Raw genomic sequence first — 6,486 nt, forward strand, 5'->3', positions numbered from 1 at the left:
GAAATGGATGATCTCAAGTGGGAAAGCATGAAATAGTGCGAGGTTCATGGAGTTTGAAGAAAAACGTGAAAAATGAGGGTTTGCTCAATTGAGTTTGAATTTTTTGTCCTTCATTAAAAACTTTCTTTGGACAAAATTATATTTTTACTATTTTTTAATTCATTATTTAATTATTTTTTATTATATTAACTAGATTTTCTAAACTACATGGACTCCTAAAATATATGATAGGAGAATTAATTAATATTTTTTTTACTGTTCAATTAGAAAAACACTTCTAAAATAGCACTCTATTAAGGAACACTTTTATAAATATTGAGATGTATGTTAAATTAGAGAGCAATCTGGTTTGCCTATTGGGAGAATATGAGTAGATTTTTTAGATGGTCATCCATGTTTGGAAAATTGCCTACACATTATTTTGAGATAATGTATCAAAATTTCTCTAAACTTGTCACTCCAATTTTTAACACTTAAACGTAACATGTGTTTATTTACCCCTCTTAATATCTTTAAAATAAATTAATTTAAATCCTAAATTTGACGTGCCATTTAAAGAAAAAAAAAAAAGTGGTCCCATTTTTATATAATATATATATACAAATCACACTCTTTCTTCTATATATCCAAATTACTCCCTTTCTTATCCTATTTATTCAAATCACACCCTTTCTTCTCCAAAGCCACCCACCCGCACCCCTGCACCCGTTTCTTTTATTTTTTCTTACACCTCCACCACTACTCCGCTCTACACCCATTTCTTTTATTTTTTTCTTACACCTTCACCTCTAATCCACGCCACCCCCGCCCCTGACAGCCGCACCCCACTCAATTTCCTTTCTCCTTCTTCAAATCCACCATCTCGATTTTTATTAGATTTCATCAATTTTAGAAGAAAAAAATATGTATAAAAATTTTGATTGTTGATGCAAGTTTTAATTTGAATAAGCAAACAAATTTGGATGTTTGGATGTTTATAATTCATAATCCATAAAGATAAATTTGGATGTTTGATTTAATCCATAAATTTTAATTTCGTACCTAAATTTAGATGGTTGGTTTGAATTTGATAAGCTTTGTTTCGTAATTCATCATTATGGATTTTGGGGTGGGGGTGCGGGCTGCCAGGGGTGGGGGTGGAAGAAGCAAGGGGGTGGTGGGGCATGAAGAAGAAAGAATATGGGCGGGGGGGGCAAAGGGGAGGGGAGGAGAGTTTTTTTTTTTTTTTTTAATATTGTATTATAAATAAATTAGTGGGGTAACTTTTTTTAAAATAAATTTTGATGTGGCACTAATGTGGCGCTGATGTAGCGTTGACGAGGCGAAAGTGTAATACACTCTCCGTAGTGAGAGTGGTGTTGTTTTTTTAAGGTGGTTTATAATTACTTCAAAAAGTTTTAGGGGGGTAAATAATTATCTGTAAAGTTTAAGTGTTAAAGTAAGTTGTCGGGACAAGTTTAGGGGGGTTTGATTTATTATCTCTATTATTTTTGTTTCATTTAGGACAAGAATATTACCCAACTCTTTCTATTTTTCTTAAAATATACTTAACACCTCAAAAACCTTCTCTCTCCTACTTGAAATGCCATGTCATTAAAATTTCTTTCATTTTTTTATAAATAAATCTATTTATCATATCAAACTTATTTAACTAAAGTTTTACCTTAATTCTTTTTTTTTAAAAAAATTACACATAACATACTAATCATTAAAGATTAATTTAATTACATCAAAAGTAAAGTTGTCAAAATGGGCTTGGTCCGTGAGGCCGTCCCAACCCAACCCTTTAATTAAGTGGGGTTGGCCTATGTTTTTTCAGCCATTTAGAAATAAGACTTATAAGCCCAGTCTTACTTGGCCCGTCGGTCACAGAGGCCTAATCCGTCAGCCTTTAAGGCCAGCCCATGGGCTTGAACATTAAAAATAATTATTAAATATTTTTAAGTTGGTCAATTATTTATTAGAAATTAGAATTTTATCAATCTTTTCTAACTAGCTACTTATTTTTTTTTATCCATTTTTTGATTGATACTAATTTTTTGAAAGTTTTTAGTGTGTGTTTGAAATAGCTTGTAAGTTGCTTTTAGTTGTGAACTTCAAAAAGTTGCTTTTACTCGTGATGGTGTTGTAGTTGTTGCCTTTGCTTAATGCAATATTTTGTTTTTTAAATTTAGGCTCTCTCCGTTAAAATCTTACTGTTTTTATTTAGATATTTGTGTATATCTGTATTTATTATCTTAGCCATATTAGAATTTTTCTATGAAATTTGTAGCTAATCATCATTTCTTTGCTTATTACAATAAATGCAATAAGTTAATTATAACTACAAGATCGTTTGGTGTGAGGTATAAGGGATAAATAATTCGAGATAAAATAAAGGACTATCTTATCTCATGTCTGGTGTGAGGTATTAGTTAGTACCGACATTATTTATCGCACCATTTACACTATAGTGGTGAGATTAATTATCCATAAACATGGTGGATAACTAATTTCGAAATTAATTATCCCAGAATAACTCTTTTCCAACCTTACGCCCCTTAAAGGTATAAGTAAGATGCCTAAAATATGCTAACAACTAGTAGGAAACATATTAAAGTGAAATCATAAAAGTTAGTGATAGTCTAGTACTTACAATATTTTCGTTTATCATGTTTTGGGTTGCTTTTATTTTTTCTGAAGGGCCAATCCGTTCCAAACCGTGACCCGCTTAGGGCTAGGTTAGGCCACTATTTTAAAGACCCTTTAGTTAAAAGGGCTAGGTTGTCCTAGCCCATTTAATTCTCTATCCCGCTAGGGTTGGGTTGGGTTAGGGTGGACCAGCCCATTTTGACAGCTCTAATAAAAAACTTGAATTATTTTATTTGATGTGTACTTTTTAAAGTTTCTTTTATTTACTTATTTGTTTTACCACTTAAAACTATTTAAATCTCAAGTACTTATAAAAATTGATACTCATTAATTTTTATTTATTTATTTTATATATTAAAGATTCTTAAAATGTAAAAGAAATAAAAACGACGGATTTTATATTTTAGACATTAAATTTATTATTTATATGAGAATAAAAGAATAAAATTCACTTTTTTGGATTATACAAAAGAATTTTTGAATTAATATAATCCAAAGATATTATATTACCTTCAAATATAGAGTAATAGAGAATAAAAAAATATAATTTATTATTTAAAAGCATTGATGGAAAACCTACGGTATTTTTTGTTGCCAAACAAAATTCAATTAGAAAATTTTAATATGTATTTGTTGGACAATAAAATTTTCGAGGCTGAAAATAATAAATAACCGAGACAAAAAATATTGCAACAACCAATTTATTGATTTCAATGCGAGTGTTACAATCTCTATGAATCCTCTGATTCGTCTTTTCAAATATAAATTCAAGGGCTAATTAAATCTTGATCTTGAATTTAAACTTAATTTGATGGACTTGAGGGACTTGATCTTGAATTGTGCTTGAATTCAAGGGCTTTTGAGCTTGTTCTTGACTATTGCGGTCTTGATCTTGAATCTTGATGAACTTGATTTGAATGCATGAGCTTTTTAGAGAAATTGCGGCGTTTGATCCACGAGCTTTCTCTTGCTACTTGTTAGAGTTCTGGGGGTCCCTTTTTTTGAATTATGAGGACCCTATTTATAGTTGTAGGAAGGGAAGAGTCATGATGAATATGGACTTCCTTTGACCAATCAGATTTAAGTGATGTGGCGCCTTTTATGGGCTTTTATTTCATGGGCCTACTGCATCAATTTGACAACTGGCACGGTCCTATTGGCTTCTTCACTTGACTTGGCATGCCACGTCATTTGACACGTGGTGCTTATTTGGGCTTCTAGAATATGACAATATTTTTGGCTTAGTAAAGTGGGCTCATCATTTGTAGCAGAAATTAATGGACTAACCTAATAAATATTAGGCCTTATTTAAATCCATACCTATTTGGACTTAATTAATTAATTCAATTATATTAATCCGTAATATTTATTCGGGATTAATATATTTTGAATTTAATATAATCCAAATTTTGTACAGATTTAAATTTAATAAAATTGCATCGCCCACAAATGCCCCCTACTTCAAGACTTGTCGAGACATTTAATATTTTGGAGACTAGCCTTGAAGTATGATTATTTAAATATGTTTCCTTCGTGCTTCAACGATTTTTCCTACATAAGAACACCTCATTCAAAAACTTTAAAGCCAAACCATATTGACATTGTCTCTCAAAGCTCTCTTATTTTTTTTCCATGAATCTCTATACTTAAGACCCGTTGGTGAGGCATGATATCCAATTTCAAATAGTTTTGAAAGACTTTTTCATTGCGTTACTTAACCAGGAATAAAAAATCTTTCGATTTAAACTTAGATTGGAAAAGGAAACAACCTCCAATTTGAATTTGTATGGAAGAAGGAAATCAACCTCCAATTTGAATTTGTATGGGAGAAGGAAATAACCTCCAATATGAATTTGCATGGGAAAAGGAAATAATCTCCAATTTGAATTTGGAGATGAAAGCTATCCCAATCTGAATTTATATTGGAGAAAGAAAACAATCTCCAATTTGAATTTGGAGATGGAAATTATTTCAATCTGAATTTATATTGGAGAAGGAAACAATCTCCAATTTGAATTTGGAGATGGAAATTATTCCAATCTAAATTTATATTGGAGAAGAAAACATCTATCCTACAACTCTATAAAAGGAGTTAGTTTCCCCACTTTTCAATATCAATTTTGGGGTTTCCAAATCACCAATAATATTAAGGTAATTTCTTTTGCTCCCACTTTTCTCTTATTTTCGTTACTTTTTTTTTAGCACAGCATGTTAGTGGTAGAAAATTCATATCTTATTGTAGAACTATTGAAATCATGATTCGTTTGATGCTACAGAAACTAGACTTCAAGATCTACAATATATCCAAAATTCAGAATTAAACTCCTTCAATATAAGTCTTGATAATTTGTTGAAGTTAGCCCTGAATTTTATCATGCTGAAAATTTCAGATTTACGCGTCTTTACTAAAACTTTCATATCTTGAAGTAGGAAGGATGAAATCACAAGCCGCTTGATTTTTGTGAAACTAGACACAAATATATATAATATATCCAAAAATTCATAATTTAATACAATCGATATATTTTCAGGTGTTATCCCGAAATCAACATTCAGCTTTGATGCATTAATAATTTTAGATTTATGCGACATCACCAAAAAAAATTATATCTCAATATGAGAGTATCAAAAGTCTGATCCGCTTGATCCTATAGATGTAGGAAACATATATGTATAACATATCCAAAATTTGGATTTTATCATTTTTTGGATTGTCCAGATGATTTTTTGAAGTCGATCTTACATGCTATCTGACAGAGGATTCAGATTTGCATTGCTTCCCTAAATAATTTATATCTTGATGTGGGACCATCACCACCAAAGGGAGATTTGATTGCCTCAAACTAGATTTTGAGGTTTTTTATTCTTATCAAGGCATCTTGTCTCAATCCAAGTTAGTGATAAACAATTTTCAAGATCGCAACCCTCTGACAGGTAAGATCCTTTCTATTTGTGTTTTTACTTTCTTCTTGTTTCCTTTTTTTTTCTTTTTCTGCAGGGTTGAAACAAATATGCAATATGCAACCATTGGCCGGATTAATGTGGTCAGAGTTTAACTTCGCCTTTGTTATCTTAAGACCGAAAGACTTACGCATAATTGGCTGGCTTAAGGTGGTAAGAGTTTAACTTCGCCTCTGTCACCTTAAGACCGAAAGACTTTGCTTGAAGACGGCATGGTTTTATTTAAGTATGGGCTCTTTAACCAATGTATTTATGCGATGATATTCTTTAAGTATGGACCATTTCACTTGATGCACTTATGCAATGGTATTCTTTAAGTATGAGCCTTTTTACTTGATGCACTTATGCAATGGTATTCTTTAAGTATGGGCCTTTTTATTGATGCATTTATGCGTTGGGGGGCCCTTTATTGATTAACTTAAGGTGCAAAGGGACAAATTTTGTCCACCTTAAGGCATGAAAATTTTTATATCCTTTTAAGGATAAACACGTAAGAGGCCAGCTTAAGGTACAAAGGGACAAATTTTTTCCACCTTGACGCATGGAAATTTTTATATCCTTTTAACGATAAACACGTAAGAGGCCAGCTTAAGGTACAAAGGGACAAATTTTTTCCATCTTGACGCATGGAAATTTTTATATCCTTTTAACGATAAACACGTAAGAGGCCAGCTTAAGGTGCAAAGGGACAAATTTTGTGCACCTTAAGGCATGGAAATTTTTATATCCTTTTAAGGATAAACTCGCAAGAGGCCAACTTAAGGTGCAAAGGGACAAATCTTGTTCACCTTAAGGCATGAAAATTTTGATATCCTTTAGGGATAAACTCGCGAGAGGCCCACTTAAGGTGAAAAGAAACAAATCTTGTCCACCTTAAGGCATGTAAATTTTAAG

Source organism: Capsicum annuum, chromosome 4, assembly GCF_002878395.1.
Source record: "Capsicum annuum cultivar UCD-10X-F1 chromosome 4, UCD10Xv1.1, whole genome shotgun sequence".
Taxonomy (NCBI): Eukaryota; Viridiplantae; Streptophyta; class Magnoliopsida; order Solanales; family Solanaceae; genus Capsicum; species Capsicum annuum.